This window comes from Culex quinquefasciatus, chromosome 3 (genome assembly GCF_015732765.1).
Source record: "Culex quinquefasciatus strain JHB chromosome 3, VPISU_Cqui_1.0_pri_paternal, whole genome shotgun sequence".
NCBI classification, from domain to species: domain Eukaryota; kingdom Metazoa; phylum Arthropoda; class Insecta; order Diptera; family Culicidae; genus Culex; species Culex quinquefasciatus.
This window is the reverse complement of record NC_051863.1, coordinates 100,659,979-100,684,785: the sequence shown is the minus strand read 5'-3', so window position 1 is coordinate 100,684,785 and position 24,807 is coordinate 100,659,979. Positions and strand designations below refer to the sequence as shown.

General features: G+C 38.5%; 1 protein-coding gene across 2 annotated transcripts in view; it reads right to left on the bottom strand.

Moving 5' to 3' along the window:
- LOC119769455 overlaps window positions 1–24,807 on the bottom strand; it is an 83,430-nt gene that overhangs the window by 46,694 nt on the left and 11,929 nt on the right. The window contains exon 1 of one of the 2 annotated variants that reach the window (XM_038261941.1): window positions 5,221–5,278. The exons of the other annotated variant lie outside the window; for it this stretch is intronic. The gene's annotated coding sequence lies outside the window, so the exon portion shown is untranslated. Of the gene's footprint in view, window positions 1–5,220; window positions 5,279–24,807 lie in introns of those variants that run through there. 2 annotated transcript variants of the gene reach the window in all.

Sequence of the window (24,807 nt, the reverse complement as noted above, 5' to 3'; positions counted from 1 at the left end):
CTTCTTTAAAAGATGGTGATAATATTCTATTAACTAATGGGGAAAAGCTCAAAAACTTGCTCAGCAGTTTGAGAGTGCTCATAATTTCAACTTAAATGTTTTGGATCCTATTGAAGATCAAATTTCAATAGAATTTCAGAATATTGTTAAATAAGAATTTTCATCAGATGAAGTTTTTAATACGGATCTGAATGAAATAAAATCTATTATCAAATAATTAAAAAGTATGAAAGCCCCTGGTGAGGATGGCATTTTTTACATTTTAATTAAAAAATTACCTGAAGCAACTTTAAGTAGCTTGGTCAAAATTTGCAACAAATGTTTTGATTTGGAATATTTTCCCAGTAGTTGGAAAAATGCCAAAGTAGTTCCGATTTTGAAACCGGATAAAAATCCTGCTGAAGCCTCAAGCTATCGGCCCATTAGTTTGCTTTCATCTATTAGTAAATTATTCGAAAGAATAATTCTTAATAGAATGATGACGCACATTAATGAAAATTCAATTTTCGCTGATGAGCAGTTTGGATTTCGCCTTGGGCATTCAACTACTCATCAGTTGTTGAGAGTTTCAAATTTGATTCGAAGCAACAAATCTGAGGGCTATTCTACTGGCGCTGCTCTTCTAGACATAGAAAAAGCATTTGACAGTGTTTGGCATAAAGGTTTGATTGCAAAATTAAAAAGGTTTAATTTTCCGATTTATATCGTGAAAATTATCCAAAATTATTTGACGGATCGAACTCAACAGGTATGTTATCAGAACAGCAAATCTGATCAACTACCTGTACGTGCTGGCGTCCCTCAAGGAAGCATTTTGGGTCCAATTTTATACAATATTTTTACTTCTGACTTGCCTGATTTGCCCCCAGGATGTCAGAAATCACTTTTTGCTGATGATACAAGCATCTCCGCCAAAGGTAGAAGCCTTCGTGTCATCACAAGAAGATTACAAAATAGCTTGGATATTTTCAATTCTTATTTGAAAGAATGGAAAATTACTCCAAATGCTGCAAAAACTCAACTTATTATTTTCCCTCACAAACCAAGGGCTGATTTTCTTAAACCAAAAAGTCATCACATTATAAAGATGAATGAGGTAAATTTAAAGTGGGAGAATCAAGTGAAATATCTTGGACTTGCTTTTGACAAAAACCTTACTTACAAGGATCACATTGAAAGTATCCAGGTATATTAAATGTTTTATAAACAGGAATTCGCAATTCGCAATTTTCAGTGTAAGAACGGGCCTTGACCGATCTTATGCACCAGGTTCCCGACGAACACGCACTGCCCTTACACCTACATCTCACCCTTGCTCTGAGTCAGTACGAGCAGCACGCTAGAACACGCTTTGAGTGTTCGTGCCAGGCATGCACACCTTCTTTTCCGGTTACGCATTTTAACTCGGCCGGGGGTGGTACATTACGTAGGGTTTGATGTAAGTATAAGCGCCTAACCATTTATAGTGTGCCTATCAATTTTCAGTAAAGCAAAAAACTGTTTAATTTTTAGTTTGAATTCAAAAACTAATTGTTATTTTACTGTGTATTGTTTTCTCCTGAAATCTTTCCTAGTGTTGAGTCGTGTTTATCTGTTGCTATTTCTTCTGTCGCGGTGTTTTGTTACAATGTTTTGAACCTAAGCATGTTATTAAAAAGTTTACCAAAAGTACAATAACGTTGTGTGTGACTTTGATCATTCAATATATTGAGTAAGGACTCAAACCTTACTTGTTTGAAGAAAAGGGCGTAGATTAAAACAATAGACAATAAAGGAAAGCAAACTACATAAAGTTCGATACTGAAAGAATAAGTGTATGTTGAAGGAAAGAAGAGTAAAAGCTGTATGAAGTAGATTAAAAATATAGGCAATAATTTATGAAAAAAAAACTATCTGATAAAGGATAAATAATATCATATAAGCTTAGATAGCATTAATGACAACTTCAGGAGCCGATTGGGGATGTTAGGGAAAACACATAGCAGTTAAAACTGGCAAATAAAGTAGAGGAGACTTGACAGATAAGTGAAACAGGACTAAAGTAGTTGGAGATAAGAAGAAGAGATACTCCGAGTTGCGATGTTCTAGGTACATCCACAACAGTTCGTTCAACATGCTGTGGATCAAAACAATACCTTCTACAATCACAAATTACTTCCCTTTCCCACATTGCCGCTTTATGATGTAGTCCATGCTCTGCAATGAAAGGGATGTTAGTAAAATATAAACACTATAAAATATCGATACAGTTACTTTCGTGAACCTGAGTGACATCAGGGTTTCTAATGTTGTTGCTGTTGTCTCCAGTGTGATAATATCACTCCAAAGTGGTTGTCGTGGTGCAATCGTTCTCCAACCGCAGGCCCAGACACGACATGAAAATGGAAACAAACAAAACAAAAAGATGCATTAGTATAAGAAAATAAGAGAAACAAAGGATCATGCAATCAAAATGAAATGGTGGATAGTAAACAGAAGCAGAATTAGAAAATCAGTTATACATAATAAAGAAATAGAAGATAGATAGTAGCTGAAAGTGGAAAGAAGAGAAACCCCGTATTGCGATGTATCAGGTACATCCACAACAGTTAACTCAACATGCTGTGAATCAAAACAATACCGTCTACAATCTTCCCTTCCCACATTGCGCATCCCTTTCTTTTGGCCGTCTCTACTCTGACCCTCGCTGGTCAAAGGTTTACGAGTTCGTTTCCACAGGCCACCAGCAAGGTCACGTGTTGTCATCATGATGACGAAACCAAGCCAACGTGGAGGTAAGAAAATGGGTAACTTGCAAGGAACCAGAGCAGCTGTTTTGACCAAGGTCTAGGTCAGCTAACAGCACTACGGGTGTAGTTCCGCTCCTTCCAGGATGTTCCTCACCGGGTGTCAACCGAAAAGGTATCATTTCACCCTTGGCCTGCTAAATGTTTTATAAACAGGAATTCTAGACTTTGTCTCAAGAATAAACTGTTAATTTATAAACAAATATACTTTATGCTGTGCCGATCTGGACAAGCTGTTGCTTAACCCAGGAAGAAAAAACTTCAGAGGATTCAGAACAAAATTCTGAAAATGATTCTGAAACTTCCTCCCTGGTTCAGCACCAGTGAACTTCATCAACTAGCCGAAGTTGACACTTTGGATGTTATGTCCAACAAGATAATTGATGCATTTCGACAAAAATCATTTCAGTCTTCAGCTGCATAGAACCGCTCTTTATATAGTTTTTAAGTTAGTTTTAAGGTATCCCTTTTCCCTTTTGTACATGTAGGACCTCCTGCATTAGAAATCACTGAATAGCGAAAGCTACAATATTTCATGAATAAATGAAAGTTGCTAGTATTTAAAATTGAGGTGAAAAGTCATCGATTGTAATTGGACACTCAATAATATTTTAACTGAATGAATGTACATGGAAGAGAAAATCTGAATAAATATAATTAAAAATAAATCCGTGATTCTGCATTGAGGCCGACGAACTTTACGGAATTAGTGTGAAAGGGAACCAAGGCTGTATATCATAGGTACTCGCGATCTTGCTTTGCATTAGTGTGAGTGCATGACTCCGTGCCACTAAAACCAAAACAATAACAAACGAACAATGGACCGTGCCAGGAAAACCAAAACATAAACAATGTCAGTGTCAGTGGAGTGAGAGAGTCCGAGATAACGATTTTGACAACCGCACTACTACACACTCAATCGCGAGTACCTTAGGTAGAAAGCCATGAAAGGGAACGACGAAATCGGCAAGAAATGTCCGCCAGCTTCTGACCGGTCTGGTTTAACACGATTCCTGGTTTGGAAGCCAGCAGTAAGAAGACCTTAGCCGGTGTTGCAGGAGTAGGAGGCTGCCCGAACTGACGCTATCCGGACCAGAAAACAAGTTTAATAATTTAATCGACCTGAAAATTTTAACAACTCATTCATTTGAGTTTCGTAAATTTGATAAAAAAGATTCAAATCTAACAAATTGGAAAGAACAAAGGAATAAAAGAATCAGTTTTGTTAAAACATAAAAAGACCGTTGTATTTACACGGAGAGACCGGCGAGGGCAAATCTAAGAAATTCTTGGTTAATTTAACTAAAAGTATGGGTTAATTTTTTACACAGCTTTTTTTCAACAATCGATTGTTGATTTTGTTAACTCGAAATTGCTGACCACCAGTAGGTAAAAGTAACTAAAAAAATAGTTAGAATTGCCATTTTTGTTGGTTAAATGACCGAAAAAAAATTCTAGCAGTCGACTGCTAGAATATTTTTTTCAGAAAATTAACTATTTTTTTTTTGTTTTCAGCTGAAATATTGTTAAATATTCTGTAAAAAACAGGCTGGACAATATTTTTCAACTATTTTTTAACATTTTTTTTCGTTGTATCAACTGAAATATTTTTGCATGCAGCAAATTATTAGTGGTTTGTAACAAAACATTTCTTATTTAAACATAATTTATGTTAGTGTCTATATATATTTTCTTTAATTATTTGACGATACAGGCTGGACCGAATTTCTAGCTCTATTTTTAACAAATGTCTTGCTTAAATACAGAAAAATATTCATACATGTAGTCAGTAATTAGCTGTTGATAGCAATATTTTTATTGAATTTGCAGTTAATTTTGTAATAATGCCTTACAAATTAATTTGTTGTACTTTTATTATTTGTAATTTTTTAATTGTTATTATAAAACATGTTAAGTTTGATTAATGTTTAAAAAAATATAATAAAAAAAGCATTTTACAAATTTTGTTAAAAATGTTCAAAAAAGATGTTTAATTTCTCGTAAATTCCTTAAAAGTAGAAACCGAGTAAAATTTACACCAAGTTTTAAGCTTATATTTTTATTATGTTGTATACAATTAAGTGTTGTATTCACTTACCATCACTGTGAAATCATCCGATAAGTCGTCATCATCTACAACGGTCTCATGTTTAGTTATTTTTCTTGTGGTTGGACACACAATTTACACCAAGGCGAACCTTTTGCTGCAAATAGACATATGAAATTTATTATTAATCTAATAAAAAAAAATTCGGCTCTAAACTGATAAAAGGAACGTAAATAAATGTAATTATCAACAAGAAATATCAATAATGCTACTTACCAAGTTTGCACTAATTTAACAACTACTTTTGGCAACACACTTTCATTGCATTTGATTCAATTTATTCAACGTACTCCGATTCCTGAAAACAATATTTTGAGTTCTACTTACCAGTTTATTGAGCAGTCTTTTTCAACAGCATTTTTAAAATATTAATATCTTCTTTTGTATATCTTTTATAATTTTTTTTTTACATTTCCCACCATCGAATTTTTATTTTGATATAATGTGTACGCATTTCCATGTATTTTATGGTTGATGATTCTGAAAAAAATAATGGTTCATTAAAATTGTATCCATCGTAAGCACGAAGGTTTTTGATGATCCAGTTTTCTAATTAAAATCACAATAGATAAATTGTTGTGTAAAATTAAACCCATACTTACTTAGATTAACCAACATTTTGTTAAATTTGCCCGTGCAAGTATTGTCGTGCAAGAGTTGGTCCGCCTCTTCCTTCCACTGCCCCTCTCTTTCCTCCAAACATTATCATAAAGCCCCTCGCATTAGAGGTCCTCATGGCGAAGGTCATCCTCTTGCTTTTCATAGTTTATCACCTGCAAAGAAATCATCAACAAACCTACTCACCAATTCCACCTCCCCAGTTGCAACACTTTGATTTGCCACTTCAACATTAATCAAATAGTGTAATTTTCACCTTTCACATCCTCTCACTTCATAATTAACAACACAAACTCAACAAATCGACCGCTCTCGTTCGAATCCTGACTTCAAATGACAGACGTAAACAAACCCAAGTTCATCTTTTAAATATTCAACAAATTGTTAATTATATTCAACCAACAAAAATTTTTGATTTTCCTAAAACCAAAGCTAACAGTCGAGCACGTTCATTCGAGTTCGGGAAATCTGTTAGCTTTTTGCCTCCAGCATTTTCAACAAACAGGTTATTAAATTATTACTGAATTTTAGTTATTTTAACGGAATATTGGCAGTAACAAGTACGTTTTTGTTAAAATTTACGAAAGTAAAATCAACAATTTTAATTGTTAAAATTTCTGGGCACAGTCTCTCCGTGTATTAAAGTTTATGTCGCCCCTTCCTTCAAAATTGGTCTGAAAAATCAGGGGGCAAAACAATATTTTTCCAAAAAACTTCAAAATTGTAATGGGATCCTTTTCTCCCTAAATTTAGAAAAAATCATCAAAAATCTAGTTTTGGACAGGTGACCTACACAGAAAAACATATTCCTGTAGATTTACATTATTTATCATGTACCAAAAGGTATCATGATAAATGATGGATATTTACATTAGATTCATCGGAAATTTACATGATTTTCATTGTAAATGTTAGAAATTAAAATATTGCGAAATCGTGTAATTTTCCAATGAAACTAATGGAAATTTACCAAAGCAAAACAATTTTTTTTGCTCCGCTGAATCCAAAATCTGATTCAGTTTTCAGATTCTAGATACAACGGAGCCTGTTTCAGTGGATATTAGCATAACCCTGAGGGTATCTTTCTTTCAAAGAAAGTTCTCTTATTAGAAAACGATACAAAACATTAAGATCATCGAGAGAACTTTGTTTGGCACAGACATACGTTTTGCTTACAGGTTATGTTGTGTGTGTGTGCGTGTTGATCTAATTTTCGATTCGATCGCGTACCTTCTTCGACCGGTGCTTGCGCCTTCTTCAGACTCGGATGCACTCCGCCTTTTCACTATCACTCATAGTGCCGCTACCAACATTCCACGCCGGTTCATGACCGACTTGCCTCCCGGTGATCAAGCGACCAAACCCCACAAACGTCCAATCTTCCGCCGACAGACCGCGTCCACGTGACCGCGTCTTGGAAGAGTTGCCGCTGGATTAGTGCTCTAAATCTGAGAAGGTTCCAGCGGTGCAGAAAAACGGACTCCTAAAAGCGAGAAAGTTTTTTTTGTTAGCACTGAATCACTGGACCGTATTTCTGGTGAACTTACTTTCGTCTCTAGTGCAGTGTGCTTATTAGTCTTGCGCGTCCGCCTGTGGGCTGTGGGTTTTGTTCTCGTCGATGGTGAGCCTGACTGATACCACAACTTATTATTTGGTGTTTGCACGTAGTTCTCGTTAGAACTCACCTAGCGGTCCCGATTTTGGTGTCTTTGTGGAGTTTGCCTCCCGACCTGCGGAACTAGCCTTCAGTCTTGCAGTTTTTTGACACGCTGAACCGAACGTTGGTATTCATTTGATATTTGGTGGTTTAGTCCCGCGCGCGATCCGGGTGACTAACCGAGAGCATCCGGACCTTTTTTTGCTGTCTCCATCCTCGTTGGAGCATTCTACGGTGAAAAAACGTTTTTATTAAAACTTGTTATAAACAGAAAGTTTAAAGTATTTTACCTTGTCCGGTTCCAGCCTAAAGTTCTCCAAGACGCACGAAAAAATCCGAAACTGATGCAGGAACTCATTGTTGTACGACTCCCGATCGCCCTTGAACAGGTTCTGCTTTTGGGGCAGAGTGTCCAGCTGCCCATTTGTGCTGCACCAGCTTTGTAGACGTCGTTGTTGCTTTTATTGTTGATTTTGGCCCGAGCAGTTCCATTGGATCGTCTTACGATTCCCGACCGATCTCCTTGAAATTTTTCGACTGTAATTGAACTTTGAATATGAACAAAAAAACGCATAGAATCAGGTGGGATTCGAACTCACACCTTTGGATTGGAAGTCGGATGCTCTAGCCATTCGGCCACCAAGGGATTAATACTCCTTGAGTGAATTAATCCGTAGTGGTGAAATAATGTCACAAGGTCATTTACTATATAATACAATAATCCCTTCCCCAACGATTCCCCTACACACCACACACCATTATAATCTATAAATAACTCGAACCGGTTGGTACGGTATGTCCCCGGCTTCTTCTTCTTCTTCCCCTGTTGGTTCTATGAAATGTGGGATCCGTTCATAGAATCTGTCTCTTGCGGTTAACGCAACGCAGTAGGCCGGGCCGCTTTAGTGAGTGTAATACACTTCGGGGGTTCTCGAAAGTACTGCAATCATTAATAATGACAAGAAGGAACTTGAGGCGTAATCTAACCATAAGTTCTTCCCGGATGCTTTCTTCGGACTGGCTGCGCTTGTGTTCGATTAGATTAGATTATTAGATTATTAGCAGTTCCATTGGATCGTCTTACAGCTGATTATTCTGCTTTGCCGATCTTCGTGCTATCAGTCCTCCTCGTCCGGTCCCACCCGCTGCTACTTTCACTTATAAACCACCCGTTGAAATGCTTGCCGCACGGCCTTCTATCCCGATATCCGTAATAATCCGCGTCAATGTCCTTCATCTCAGCCCACGTCGTCTTCGGCGATGGCAGCGGATCCTTGTCGAACAGCTCCCGCACCCAAGGCGCTGTCAGAGCACAGGGAGAAAATCCTTCGCCGCACCAAAGAACTTGCACCCGCGATTCCCTCGACGTCGAACACCTTTGGGTCATACCGCCGGTGTGGCCACCCAAGTCAGAATTAGCAAAATTATTATTCTTTTAGTGGCGCTTCTCGCGCAGCAACTTTTTTTTGTGCTACTTTTGCACTAAAACATGCAGAAAATCTAAACTTTGTTTTGATGACGGGAGACGCGAACGACATAAAAAATGAAATGTCACTTGGAAGGGGCATTGAATTATAAGGTCGAAATGACATTTTACCGCACAATTTTGGCCGAAATGCGTTGCAACTTTTATACCATTTACACTCTTCTCCAAAACTGCCCAATGATCATGGCTTATTGATATTCTTTAAAGAATTAATCACCCAAATCATTTGAACGTACAATCAACAGAGGAAAGTAAGCGTGAAATGTTGACAAAAGGACCAGCAACCTACAACTAAATGTAATGTGTTTTAGGAAAAAAATAATTAAAAACTTTTGTTCAAACTAAAAACCCGTATACCGACTGCAGTATTAGCATTATGCAAACCAGTACCGAACCGGAAAGGGTCGCGGAAGTGTCATAAGGCGGTTTGCACTGGAACTAAGGGACTTTCGATATCGATATTTAAAAAGTGATTGGATTTGTTCTTACAAAATATGAAAACAAAATAACTCACCCGTTTTTTTTAAGTGTTACTAGACAGCGTGGCGACTAGGTTAAGGAAGTCGACATCCAGAGGATGTCGTACTTCCGGTACGAGAAATATCAAGAAGGACGGCCAAGAAACTAAATCCGCCCAACAGGAAGATCCCCCTCTTCCGGCAACGGAAAATGATCTTTGATCGGCAACCTGGGAACAAAACGCATTAAGCGACAACATTAAGCGAAAAGTGTTTGTTGCGTCCGCAATTAGGCATTTTACCCTGCCCATGGCACAGTTGTTGCACACGAACCCAAGATCAGATGGATCTCTTCCTAGTTGCCTTGTTTCCTGCTACAATAGTTCTTTTGTTTGATTTGTGGTCATTTGGACTCACTATTGTGTAGATCTCGCGAGTGTCCAGAGTCTTGCCTTGCCCTCGCCTATAAAAGGGCTCCCCGAAGTGTGTTCCCCATCCAGTATCACCCAGCCCCGGCTAAAGGGCACACCTAATAAAAATCACCCAGAACCGACGACCAGGACTCTTCTTTTTCATCCGGACCAAGCACCCCAACGGAGTCTTACAGTCCACTCCCTGTCCTTCTGAGGACAATCCCGGCTGTCGAGGAGGTGTCTCGGCGTAGACGCCGTTTCCCCGGGTTTGGCGTCAAAACCTGCACGAACGCGTGGCTGCAATTGCTGGCCAGCCACATAGTATTCGTAAGTTGGTTTGGAGCAGCTGAGGTGAGTGAAACATACGATTTTTGTTAGTTTGGAGCGACTGAGTGAAGGATGTCGAAGCTACGAAAACTGTCGACGCTCGTGCGCGTCACAAAAGCTTCCATCCTGATGATTGAACGATTTGTGGGCGCATTCAATATTGAACTTGATTGCGAGAAAGTTCCGTTCCGTATTCAACGGCTGGACGAACTGTTCAAACGCCACATGGCAGCATTGGTCGATCTTGAGCTATCGACAGACGATGCAGAAACGCTGGAAGAGTACGCCAACCAGAGAGTGGACATGGAGGATCGCTACAAACGGCTGCGACAGTTTTTGGTGTCACATGAGCCAACTACACCTGACCCGGCCGCTGCGCTCTGTCCGCCCCCTGGATCAATCCTCAGTTGTTGCTCAGTTTGCTCTCGGACGCATCGCACAACTGTGTGCGTGCAGTATCTACGCTTGCCGTACGATCAGAAGCAGGAAGTTGTTAAGCAGAAAAATCTCTGCCAGAACTGTCTGTCGGCCAGCCACCCCACGCGTGGGTGCTCCTCGAACCCCTGCTGGCGATGCAGGCAGAAACACCACGTCTCGTTGCATCCTCCCTCCCCTGATGATCAGCCACCTCTGTCGTGGTCACGAAAGAATGCCGTCTCGCAACCCTCGAAAAGAACTCTCACCCCACTCACACAAACAGAAGCCCTCACCCTCACACCAACCCCCGAACACAACCACCCTCAGCCGGCAGTCCCTTGGGAAATTTATATTGTCCCACTGGGCGCTGCAAATAGAGCTTCCCTGTCGAAAGCTGTGGAGTTAGACTTCCCCTCGTGTCCTGCCAAGGCCGAGGTTTACCGGCCTGAAAGAAAGGCCAAACTCGCTCAAGGTTCAACCTTCCAACATCGGATCGCGATCGATCTAGATGACGATGTCGTCTCGCTACAAAGCATCGTCATCGAAGCGCAGCTACGACGCAGTCTGCGTTGGTGTCCAAGTTTCGCTGGCGGCGGTCTCCAGGATTGGCTGCTTCGGATACAGTGCACTGTTGGCCCTTTACTCCCGGGAATTTCTAAGACTGAGCTACACGCGCTCGGCACTACTGGCAAGCTCACTCAGCAACTCGCTCCCCTGGCTGGCAGCGCGGTGAACACTCTGGCTCACTCGTGCTCACTCGAATCGGCAGCGATCCGGTTCAAGCGCTCTGCGTCTCCCAAGCACGGCTCGCTTGAGGATAACGTCGGAACTCGCAAGCTGGACGCCCACGCAATGCTCGCTGGCGTCACTCCTCCGGATTTTATCAAGCTCGAACTCTCCTTACTCGGACGATACTCGTCGCGGACGAGATCCCCCAACGCCCTCGTTGGCTGTCTGCAGCTGAAGCGACCTGGCGTTCCACCCACAACCTCGGCGTACCTGGCTTCAGAGGATTTCTCACCGGCTTGGAGCGTGGTTCAAGCTCAGTACTGGCTCGAGGTCGACCCGCTCGTCGAAAGAGGTGCACTCCCCGTTGGTGGCCGGCGCGATCAACCGACAAGCGCCCGAAAGCAAACGTTCTATCTTCTGGCAAAGCGTTTCCCCCCAATGGCGCCAGCTCACAGCCCCCTGCTGCACGCAGGCCCCCCGTTTGAAAGCAATACCCGTAACATGGCACGGAAGAAGTTCGACACGAACAGTCGTGGTCGCCCACCCGATCTCAAGCGCAAAACCTCCTCTCTCCACCGAACTGTCGGCACGAAGGTCAACGTGGGCTACGCTACGCCCATGGTACGCTGCCGTAGTGACCCCAGCCGCAACCGATGGCGACTGGCTGCCCCCCGGAGCACGGCCACACCCATCAAGCAAGCAGATCAACGAAAGGCGCCAACGAGCTTGGGCCTCGCCAATTCTTCACCTGGAGTTCAACCGAGCCGAAAATGTCGGCAACGACACCCAAGGACTACCCCGAAGCCGAAGAGGTCGGCTACCCACCCGATGAGCTGCTCTGAAGACTGTGAAGTGCTAGACTAAGAAGTGTGACTTGTAAATAATCTCTAGTTTGTAGTTTTTTGAATGGAATTGGTATTCCATTGGTGGCCGGTATGTTGCGTCCGCAATTAGGCATTTTACCCTGCCCATGGCACAGTTGTTGCACACGAACCCAAGATCAGATGGATCTCTTCCTAGTTGCCTTGTTTCCTGCTACAATAGTTCTTTTGTTTGATTTGTGGTCATTTGGACTCACTATTGTGTAGATCTCGCGAGTGTCCAGAGTCTTGCCTTGCCCTCGCCTATAAAAGGGCTCCCCGAAGTGTGTTCCCCATCCAGTATCACCCAGCCCCGGCTAAAGGGCACACCTAATAAAAATCACCCAGAACCGACGACCAGGACTCTTCTTTTCCTATCCGGACCAAGCCCAACCAAGGAGTCTTTACAGTCCACTCCCCGTCCTGCTGAGGACAATCCCGGCTGTCGAGGAGGTGTCTCGGCGCAGACAGTGTTGGATTTCAATAATTTAAAACTACAATACTTGGCTCCCTGGCGACGAATTAAAAGAACACTTCCGTCAGTATTTGAAAAAAAAACAACAACAACTTCCGACGACACCTGTTTGTTTTGATTTAGATGAAGATTTTCGCAGAATGCTGACGAAGTACTGAAACTTAAGCACTCCTTTAAGCAAATAGTTGCATAAATGAAAGCACATTCAATAAAACCCATTTTAAAACGACCGCTTCCAAACAACAACACATCAGAACTGTTTTGATTCGATGAGTTGTCACTCAATGAACAGCAGCTGCAGTGGAAATGTACACATGATTCGAATTTACATAGGATAACTTTACATTATTTAAGGATTTACATGATTCAGATATGTGTATAAATGGGAAAATCAATTCCAATTACATGATATTTATCAATGTAATTATTACATGCAAATAGATTTTACATGATTGCTTATTACATCTGATTCAGCATTTTACATATGATTTTAATTTTACATTTCCCAAGTTTACATGTGAAACACTGTTCACATGACATGAGAATTTACATATTTTTTTCTGTGTACCGGTTCCCGAGATCCGGAAAATCTAATTTTTGTACTATTTTTCACGTATATTCGATTCCATTGCCCTTAAGATAGTTGAAATTGATAAATAAAAGTTACTAAAAACAAAAAATCTGAACCACTCTGGAATGTTACTGGCCAGTTCCGGATAACCTGGTCATAGGTACCCGATGAACGGCCAACTTGACTTTATGAATTCCATCATGTTGTTGATATACACCTCACAAAATTTACACACACACACACACACACACACACACACACACACACACACACACACACACACACACACACAACTTCATGAATTTGAAAAATATGTCAATCTATGGTCTAGCCGTTGTTCGCTGACCTATCCTGGCCAATCTGGAACCGGTTATCGGAGGCCACTTTGGGACACTTCCGGAATATGTGAGAAATCCTATCATTTGACTTTTCAAACTTCATTAAAATATATGACAATTTACGGCCATGCCGTAGTTCTCTGACCCATCCTGGCCACTCTGAAGCCGGTTTCAGGTAGCCATTTGAGGACACTTCCGGAATATGAGAACCACTGGCGATACCAGGGGGGCGATGTCCCGTGCTCCTCCTTCTACCAAAAATAGTTCTAAATTTGCTTTGTGTTCACAAGCAGCGTAATCAAAATATTTCCTATGGGGCCATCCATAAACCACGTGGACACTTTAGGGGGTATGGCGATTGTCCACGATCCATACAAAAAAGTTTTTTTTCACGAGGGGAGGGGGGGGGGGTAACAGATTCCCAAAAAAGTGTCCACGTGGTTTATGGATGGTCCCTATGCGTGTGCCCTCGCTTCTGTCAGAGCCTGGTCACGCAACTTCTTTCAATTTCATGAAGTTTGCTATGTCGACTGATAGGATTTCTATCATATTCCAGAAGTGACCTCAACTGGCCACCTGTGACCGGTTTCAGAGCGACAAGTATATGTCAGAGAACAACGGCGTGAATAGCTAGTCATATCTTTTATTTTCATGAAGTACGATATGTCGGATGATTGGGTTTCTTACATATTCCGTAGGTGTCAAAGGAAGTGTTCATTTTCGGCCACCGGAAATTGGTTCCGGAGTGGCCTGGTTTGGTTAGAGGGCAACGGGATTGCCATGGAGTGTCATATCTTCCAATTCCATGGAGTTTTATGTGCCAGATAACAAAAAAACGAAACTATTGGCACTACGCCCCCCAGGGCATGGCCTTCCTCTAACGTGGGATTTCGGTATCCGGTTCCATGTTAAACGGAACTGGCCCATAAACATCCAAAGTGGTCCTGGAGAGTGTCTTTTGTTTTATTTGTAAGTTTGGCTGGTAAAAATTTTATTTAAAGTTTTTGTCACCCCCTCTTCAAAGTTAGCCCAAAAAATCAGGGGCCAAAAAAAATCAGAAAACTTCAAAATTTCAATGGAAATTTATGTGCAATCAGCTGAAATCAATTTAAAATGCATTTCCTTTCGGTTAGTATCATTTTTAGCATGTTTGGGTTGAATTAAAAATCACCTGAATTTTCGAAGTTTTTTTTTTCGTTAAAATTTTCGTTTCGTTTCGCAAAACAACTGAACTTGTGTAAAATGCATTTTAAAACACTTTTTGCATTGAAATGTTGCGACCATGGTTTTTAATTTTAATTTTTATATTTTTTTTGCCCCCCCCCCTCCCCCGCCCCCTTGGACTCGGCCAGAGCCGAGGGACAAAAACTTTGAAAAATATTTGCATCGGCCTTTTTTGGATAAAAAAAGGTGCAGTGGTAATGCTACAAGCATAACCATCATGACGAAGAACTTCGGACACAAAAGTAAATGAAATTTTAATAGTTGTTAATATTTGCGTTTCTTGGCCACGGGACCATCCACAAACCACGTAGACACTTTTTTTTTGAAATCTTAAACCCCCCCCTCCCCCATCGTGGACAATTTCCATACAAATAGTCTTTTTTGTATGGAGCGTGGACAATCGCCAACACCCCCCCCCCTCCCCCCCCTAAGGTGTCCACGTGGTTTATGGATGGTCCCCACACAATCAATCACGAAAGAGTAATTTCGTAAGATCCATTTATTTTTGCTCAAAGATGGTCTCATGGCAATTTGGCGTTGGTTAACGTTTGAAAATTTCAAACGCTTCTTCAGCTAATCGTAATGGCAAGATTTTCGGGCCAGTTGATATGAAATCATTTCATAAATGCTCTGTTAAACTTCAGCATTGAACAATTTTAAAGAAATATTTTGCAAACAATAAAAAGGCGTTATCAGGACTACAATTTATTACAAAGAGTCATTCTGAACCATGTTTTAAAGACACAACACACAAACCCTAGAGTTTGATACTCATATTGCCTCAACTCTTATGGTTCCGCAAATGTACCCTTATCGGAACACCCCCGGAGCCTCCGGCCACTCCAGGTGGTGGCCACTACTGCCAAAATGTCAAATTTTATGTCCAGTATCAAAATCCCTAAAGTTTGATACCCATATTCCCCCAACTCTTATGGTTCCGCAAATGTCCCCTTATCGGAACATCCCCAGGGACTCCGGCCACTCCAGGTGGTGGCCACTGCTGACAAAATGTCAAATTTCATGACCAGTATCAAAACCCCTAAAGTTTGATACCCATATTGCCCCAACTCTTATGGTTCCGCAAATGTCCCCCTATCGGAACACCCCCGGGGCCTCCGGCCACTCCAGGTGGTGGCCACTACTGCCAAAATGTCAAATTTCATGACCAGTATCAAAAACCCTAAAGTTTGATACCCATATTGCCCCAACTCTTATGGTTCCGCAAATGTCCCCTTATCGGAACATCCCCGGGGACTACGGCCACTCAAGGTGGTGGCCACTGCTGACAAAATGTCAAATTTCATGACCAGTATCAAAAACCCTAAAGTTTGATACCCATATTATGTTTTCTTCAAACAACGATTTCGAAACTTGTTCATCAAACTGCCAAACAAGTAGTTCAGCAACCACCGGTAAGCTTGCCGGGTAGTAAATTGCTAACCCGATTTGACAACGACCGGTGTGGGACAGGGTGACTAAACTAAAATAGAAGCGTTACGGGTTAATAGAATAGCAACAATTTCCGCAACGCACCGGTAATAATGCTCTAAATTTAGAACAAGTTTTCCGAAGACACCATATTTTTAGGATTTTTTCCCGCGAAGTTATTAACGCCCAAAACTGACCATTTTTGCGCGGCCAGCTGTAAGGGGCTACCTAACAACTATGTTTATTTCCAATTCGTACACGCACGTGCTCTCTCTCAGATTCAAACTCTCTCACGAGTTTGCTTGCCTGCCTGCTTACCAACAAGCGCGCGCTGTTTCTCTGCTTGGACTTTTGTCGTCGTCGTCGTTTTCGTTTGCTATCCGCTGCGCTGCGTTCTTGGCATGTTTATTATTATTTTCAACTAAAATAGCAGGTTTGTTTTGAGATATATTTAGCATATAAATTCTTAGATTATGTCAAAATTTAAAAAAATTGCACTGAAAAAAATAATTAAAAGAAAAGACAGCTTAGGCTCATTTAAAAAATTACAGCAAATGTCAGGTGAATAGGGTTTATTTGTTTTTCCAAGCATTACAAGCAGTTGTTATGCTAAAGAAACATGATAATGGTTCAATTATTAAAAAAAATCTTCTGGTAATGCACATTTTGCTCCTTTAGGTAGTTTTTTTTTACAAAAATATACTTTATTAACAATCAATACAAATCAAGGCATACATTTATTGCTGCAAATTTTCATTCATACTCTCTAATTTTTTATTTTTTTTTGTACTTTCTGGAAATTTCTTTCTGTGTTCCTCGACCACCTGCAACAAATATTGTAACTGTTCTTCATTTTTTGTCAGTTTACCTGTAAATTTTTCGATTAATGAAACACATCTTCTGCACAATCGTTAACGACCTTCAGATCTTTCAGTTGTTGCCTTCCTTTAAGATACTTTTCGTTGTTTTCCCACTCATTTGGATTCAGTTTTAAAAAATCTGAAGAAATTCCCGTTATCTCAAAAAACTCCATGGTATTTCTTGTAACAAAAGCAGATAAATTAATTATTTAATTATTTTTTTTAAATTTTGACATAATCTAAGAATTTATATGCTAAATATATCTCAAAACAAACCTGCTATTTTAGTTGAAAATGATAATAAACATGCCAAGAACGCAGCGCAGCGGATAGCAAACGAAAACGACGACGACGACAAAAGTCCAAGCAGAGAAACAGCGCGCGCTTGTTGGTAAGCAGGCAGGCAAGCAAACTCGTGAGAGAGTTTGAACCTGAGAGAGAGCACGTGCGTGTACGAATTGGAAATAAACATCGTTGTTAGGTAGCCCCTTACAGCTGGCCGCGCAAAAATGGTCAGGTTTGGGCGATAATAACTTCGCGGGAAAAATCCTAAAAATATGGTGTCTTTGGAAAACTTGTTCTAAATTTAATGAAGGTTCTACATTTGAGAAATGGTAAGAATCGGATGATTATGGCGCCTTCCACATGTAAAAAAGTAAAACAGTTGCTTTTCTCCATACATTTTGACGATTTTTTCCATACAAACTTTAAGGAGGGAGGGGTTCCCGTGGTCAGAATGAGCTCAAATTTGGAATTTAGCCTAGTGATGGGTCAATCTTTGATTTCAGGGGGGTAGCCCCAAAAATGTCCGGATTTGGACCACCCTAATATATATCTTATTCTGTAAATTTGGCCCACTAGCTCATTTGAGCTTCAGATTTGGCCCGGCCTTCAAAAACTTTGAGCACCCCTGTATTAAACAGATGTCATCCACATAGCTGATCAGTTCAAAGCCGAGACTTGCCAACTTTTTCAGAAGATCATCGACTACTAATGCCCATAGAACTCCACCTTGTGGACATCCCCTCCGTGGTCTGATGACCAATCGTTCTCCTCCAAGGTCGGCAGATATATCCCTTTCAATAAGCATTGTTTCAATCCATTTGATAATCCATAGGGACGTGGCGTTACTTCGTGCTGTTTTTTTAAGTGCAAGAGTGGAAAAGTGCTGAGTCATCGTCTACAAATAGAAAAAAAACACCGACGCCATCCCCCTATGAGCCAAAGACCCTTGATTCCATGGCGGAACGCATAGAGCTGTGAGATGCATCATCAAAAGCTCCTTCAATGTTTAGGAAAGCAACCATAGCTACTTCCTTGGCTTTGAGGGACTTTTCAGGGCAAAAATTGAAAAAAAAGATGTTATTTTTCTGTGTATTGTTTTCTCCTGAAATCTTTCCTAGTGTTAAGTCGTGTTTACATGTTGCTATATTTTTTTTGTCGCGGTGTTTTGTTACAATTTTTGGTCCTAAGCATGTTATAAAAGTTTACCAAAAGTACAATAGTAATATTTGTGTTAATCCTTTAACCATTCCATAAATTGAGTAAGGGCTCAAACCTTACTTGTTTGAAAAAAAGGCGAAGATTGAAAACAATAGACAGTAAAAGAGAATAAATTTTATGAAAAAAATCAAGAATCAATAGTAAGAGAATGATGATTGTATTTTGAAGAATACAAATGAGAAGCTGGATGTAGTAGATGTAAAATTAGACAATAGTCAGAGCCGTACCGTGGGTCTACGGCGCCCTTGGCGAAGCATCAATTTGGCGCCCCTCCCAAATTAACAAGCATTTTGATAAATTGATATTGATTTTTAATTATTGCTTCAATATGAGTTTTGATGTTATAATTGCAATTGGAGACATTAATATGGTAAAATTCAGAAACACAGTTATTGTATGTTTTATTGTTCATATAAAATGAGATAGATTGAAAATTTATTACAGGAGTTAAGTTGGCTGAATATTTTCTAAGATTTCATAAAATTGATAATGATAGCAGTTTTTTGTTTTTTTTTTTTTTAAATTTATTTCTCAGATAAATGCACATAATTAAATGCTCAATCATAATATAACTTGTTAGCAAATTTTATATTTTTAAGCCTGCATAATTTGATCTGATCTAGTCTTAATTTGATTGTATAAGCAAAGAACTTTCCCGGATTCGAAAAATAATTAGCTAATTTGGCTTTGGATTTCATTTCGATAATTACAACGAAAAATGAAAAAAAAACCTTCTTCAAAATTAAAAAAAATAATAATTCGATGACCGTGTGCTATCTTGTTCTATCTAGATGGGAATCCCAGCAAGCTTAGCTCAAAAGAGCACACCGGCATCGAAGTAAAATTTTTCAACATGCAGCGACAGAACAAAATTTCGTCAAAATTTATTTAGGCCTTTGCAAATATTTTTGAAGTTTATGTCCCTCGAATATGACCAAAAAAATAAAACAGTTAAAAAATTTAAATTACAGGTAACGGTTTCAACATTTCAATGAAAAAAGTGTTTTAAAATGCATTATAAACCCCCCAAGTAGCACATTTCGAGCCAAACGTTTCATTAGGGCACAAAACCAAAACGTAAACATTTGGGATTATTCCACTATTCCATTCATTAGTACACTCCCTACATGCCCTCCAAGAATCAGATTGATAGCAAACAATTTACCATTGAAAAAATCAAAAACACAAAAGGGCACATAACAATTTTGTATGTATGTATGTATGTATTAGTACCCCCGTCTTGGCAGGACTTGGCCATGACCACAGTATGTTTCAACTGAGATGGTTCGGTTAGTAACCGACTTATATCTTAAGGACCTTAAAAGCTTATCATTCTCTATCCAACCATTTGTTATGATATGATTAAATAAACAATGACATTCATGTGACTTGGGCCAGGCGATCCACGACTCCCTCATCCAGTCCATAAAATATATGAAGGCCCTGGGATATTTTTTTGAGAGGGGTTAGTATTTTTTTGGGGGGGTTAGGCGTTTGAAATATATGGAATATGGGTATTAAGAATATAATGCATATAATGAAAAAATGTATAATGTATTACAAATAATGGTTCAAATATCAATATATGCCAGAAGAACTTTACAAATTGTTTTGAAGCTTCTGTCATATTGATTCAGATTGTCCAATGAAGTTGAAAAAAACCAACATAATTATAAGGACAGACATATCCTGGGATGTAAATTTTATACGAAATACAAGATAATTTACAAATTAAGATGATCATGAATCAAAACATATCCAAAGCTGATGGAATTGAAGGGGCTAAATGACAAAAGCTTCGAAACAGCTGTCAAGGTCAAAGGATTTAATCAACTGACTCAATTTTGGAAGGACCAGTTTTATATTGCCGTTGAAAAAAAAATATTACAAAAAACTAGACAAAATTCAGAACTATTGAAAATGCTTCAAAAGGGCAATTCATCATATTGAATGATTTAATCATGGAAAAATACTATTAAAAAAAAATCAGTGATTCCAAAATGGAGAGATTTCAAGAAATAACTACTGAAATATTTTTTATTGATGGTCTCCCAGATGGCTCCAAAAGTTGTCCTGAAATTCAATGTAAAATTTATTTCCTGTAACTTGATCAAGACTTGAACCTGTAACTGGATCAAAAAACTGTAAGGTAAGAATGTTAAATGGATTATCAAAACAAAAGTGATAGTTTTTTAGAACAAGGCCCAGATTAAATATTATGTTATAGACAGTTCCAATTTTGGCAGCATTAATTAATTTAACTTTTTGTTAAGAAAATATGAACGATAGAAAAACTAGGCAAAATCCATTACAATTAGCCATATAAAATAGTTCAAAAAGTGCAATAAATTTTATTTTTTAGTGTGCTGTTTGCGCGTAAAATCTGTGTTTTGATGTTGGAAAACTACTTTTTGAAATATTAGTGATGCCAAAATTGAAAAATTTCATGATATAACATCAAATATATACAATTTTTACTAGTTTCTAAGGTGGTTCCAAAAGTTTTCCTAAAACTCAATGTTACAATTTATTCTGTAACTAGATAGAGTTCTTTTAGACAATCAGTTAACTGTAGTCACCAGATGGATCCAAAACTATTGAGTTGAAAATTTGAATTATTATATATTTATAAAAACAAAACAGAAGTGAAAGAAAATAAAAGCAAAATAGTGCAAAAAAAAAGGAGAAACAATTTGTGAACAAGAATGTTTAATGAGAAAAAAATAGATTGGAGAGCTTTATTTAAAACAAATGATTTATTATATTTGAAAAAGGAAGCAGATTGTTAAACCAACATTAAATGTTCGTCGCAAAAAAAAACGAATAGTAGGCACTTACAAATCTTAATGACAGTTTTTGTCCCTCAAGCCGGCGAAGCCTGGAGTAAATATAAAGAGTTTTGGCATACCTGCTTCAGAAACAAACACCTCACAAGTCAATGAGCGACTAGCCGCCGGATACACAAGCCGCTTATCAATCGATCTGCCATCCTAATCCATTTTTTCGGTCAGAGTTGATCGCCTGACAACTTGAAATCCCAGCTGCACTGTCGCCATTCAGCATTAAGCAAAAGCTGATCAAGTCTCATCACCCCAGGCAACGTTCTTCCGTAGACTTCGTTCACTCGCCTTAGACAACTTCTTCATGTTTTTTTTTCACAAATTATTACATAAATGCACGAATTAGCATCCTCTTTTAAAAATCACTAACACATCAAAAGCAAACCTCACAGAAGCTACACGCAAAGCTAGATATGACCACGGAGAACATCGAAGACTTGGACAATAATAACCGGATTCCAACCGGAACGGCAAGTCACCGTCAGCACTATAACAAATCATTCACAAAAGTTAAAGACCGACCACACTAATTAACTCTAAAAGAAAACTTCCATTCAATCACAATTTTAAACTAAAATTTAATTAGAAATAACAATTTTCAAATTCTAAAAGAACGAAACGAAAAACGCGGAGCAAAAACATAAAACCCAAAAGGGCACATAACAATTTTCACTCCAAACCCAAAATATTTTTTTATTATGAGTTTTATTGCGAAAATCAACATAAATTAAGAAGCAGTAAAGCAGAGTTAAGGGGTTACATACATGTAAATCGGCAAAAATGTCAGAGGTTGATTGAGCGCACATATAAATTTTTTTTATTTGTTTTCAGGGCATAAAAATATACATTTTCATCTACTAACAAAACAAATTTGAAGCCATTTGGTTGTATCGTTGCCGAGATATAGCTATTTGAAGTTAGCAGTTTTAAAAAACGGGTGCCACGATATCTCAACACTGCTCTGACCAAATTGGCTCAAAATTTTGGTGAAGACTCGTCAAACTATTTCCGTGTGCATGACGAAGGCCGATTTTCAAAAAGTTTATTTTAAATTAAGATAAAAATATTTTTATGTTTTTCATTTAAAAAATCGTCAATATTAGATTTTTGTATTTTTTTAAAAAGCAAAATTTAAAAATCGGGCTTCGTCATGCACACGGGATACATCTTGAGAGTCTTCACCTCAAATTTCAGCCAATTTGGTCCATCCCATCTCGAGATATCGTGGCACCCGTAAATCAACTCGGTGTTTAGAGAAAAACGTTCACAGATTTTGACAGTTCGCTTTGCGCATGGCAAAATTGTAAACTTAAATCGTCTCTTACTCAGTTCAGTCATGAAATATCTTCATGAAACTTTCAGGAGTGATTGAAAATCATCTTTTTAGTGGATTCAATAAATTTTCTGTAACATGAAATTTGGTGATTTTCTACATGTATGTAACCCCTTAAGGATAATGATGTGTTTTATCGAATCATCAGTAAAAATACCATCAGTCATGCTTATTTTTTAAATAGGAATTGAAACAAGTTGTCCATTTTTTGCAAGCGATTTTCTCGAATCGCGGTTTTTGCTTTTGTGCCCTAATGAAATGTTTGGCTCGATTTGTTCGCCAAGAGATTTCCGAACTGGTTGTTGAACTCATTTACTATGTTTTCCGAACGTCCCGAGAACTCTTTAATGCTGGAAAAAGCGCACGTTTTTCTTTTGTTGAACATCTCTTCATCCGTTAGAAAAGTCCGTGTTTCTAGCTAGTTTTGCAGGTGTCATACTTGCATAGAGAACGTTTTTTGAACATGTCATAAGAACTCATGACCATAAGACACTGAACACATTAACAACATGTTTACGAGAAATCCCAGGTGAAACCAAAGGTTACATCTACTATGGTATCATGTTCAGCAAACTGAAATGAATCATCATGTCTGCAAATGTCATTTTGCTTTTCGAGTTCTACAAGCATGTTTTATTTAAGTCAGAATAAACTTCAAAATGAACTATTCTTAATCCGTTGCTAGATTTGGCATTTGTGTTGTAATGGTTTTTTGATCAAAATGTGAACAATTGACCAAATTTTCTGACACTTGTCCAATAATTAACGTATAAAAACGCTAGTGAAGCGATTGCTACTTGGGCCGTTCAGTTGTTTTGCAATCATAAGTTTCAAAAATTTCTAAGTATCGACGAATTTTATGTTTTGTTAGAAAAAAAAGTAAAAAAAAAATATAAAGATAAGAAATTTTTATTAACTTTGAGTGATTTGCCCATACGATTTTTGAGAATATATTTCATCATTTATTTTTTTTAAATTATGTTTCGCATTGATTTTTATTTGTATATGTATTTATTTGTTTATTTTTAATTCGTAAAATTATATTTTATATTCCAAAAAAATATTTTTGTGCGCAAAACTATACAAATAATTTCAAACCTTGATAAAATATTATTTTTTGGTTTTAACTTAAAGAAAATAGATGGATTTCATTATCAAAGCTTTTTAGACGATTTAAAAAGTAAACAACACTGGTTAAGCTAAAACATAAAAAGTGATGTGCTCTGAAAAACATTTTTTTCTTAAACAAATCATGTTGGTCTTATTGGTGAAAATTTACAGCAGTTTTCCAATTTCAAAACCATTGTATTTTGAAAATTCAATGCACGAAGTTGATTATTAAAGGGGAAATCGTGCTGAAATTATTACAAAGGCCATTTTTTTAACTCGAGAATGTAAAAATTTCAAAAGAAAGGTAAATAGGTATATGTTTTAATGTTAAAATAATTCCCATTTCATAGAATACTGTGATTCACAGCCAAATTAACGTGATAATAACATATAGTGGGACATTTTTATAGTCTGGAAGGTATGACTTAATCTTCATTACACAACGGTCCAAACTTTAACGTGTATTGATTTTGAGAATTTCTTTTAAAACTTCTTTAACTTTCTGTCGCTCGAGCGCCCCTTCTTCGATGAAAAAAATAATTTAGCATTTGTTCCGGATCGAGCCCTTCAAAAATAGTGGACTGTATTGGGGGTTGAGGGAATCTTCAGCTCGACCAGAGCACACACACTTTTGGGAGGTCAACGGCCTCTTCCTCAAAACACGACCGAAAAAGAACACGGTTTGTTGTGCGCACTAAACTTTATTTCGCGACGATCGGGCGGTACAAAATACGCGGGGGGTTCTGCGAACCAAGCCAGTTGGGTGTTGGTTGAATACTTAAACTTTATTGTAAAGATAAACAAACTGAACCCGTCGGGCACTCCCGTACGGTCTCTCTCACTCTCTCACATACTCTCTAATCACTCACTTTCTCTCTCACAATTCATCTCCAAACTAATCTAATTTATAGGGTAAATGGCGCAACGTACAACCTAACTCCATTTCCAAACAGCATTAAGTATGAATTTTCAAAAACACTTCAGTAGAAATATTCATACAATTGACTTTGGCGCCCCTGAATATTGTTTTTATATTTTAAACCAAATTAGTTAATTGTAACTCTATTTTATAATTCGGCGCCCTTTCTGTTTCAAATATCTAATGAAGATATTATAGCTGACATGAAAATTATGTACAATCATCGATTTTGGCGCCCCCAAGGGCTGGCGCCCTTGGCGGTCTCCAACTGCGCCAACCCCTAGGTACGGCGCTGACAATAGTTAATAAAAAGAGATAAAAAAACAAGCTTAGGTTATAATACAGTAG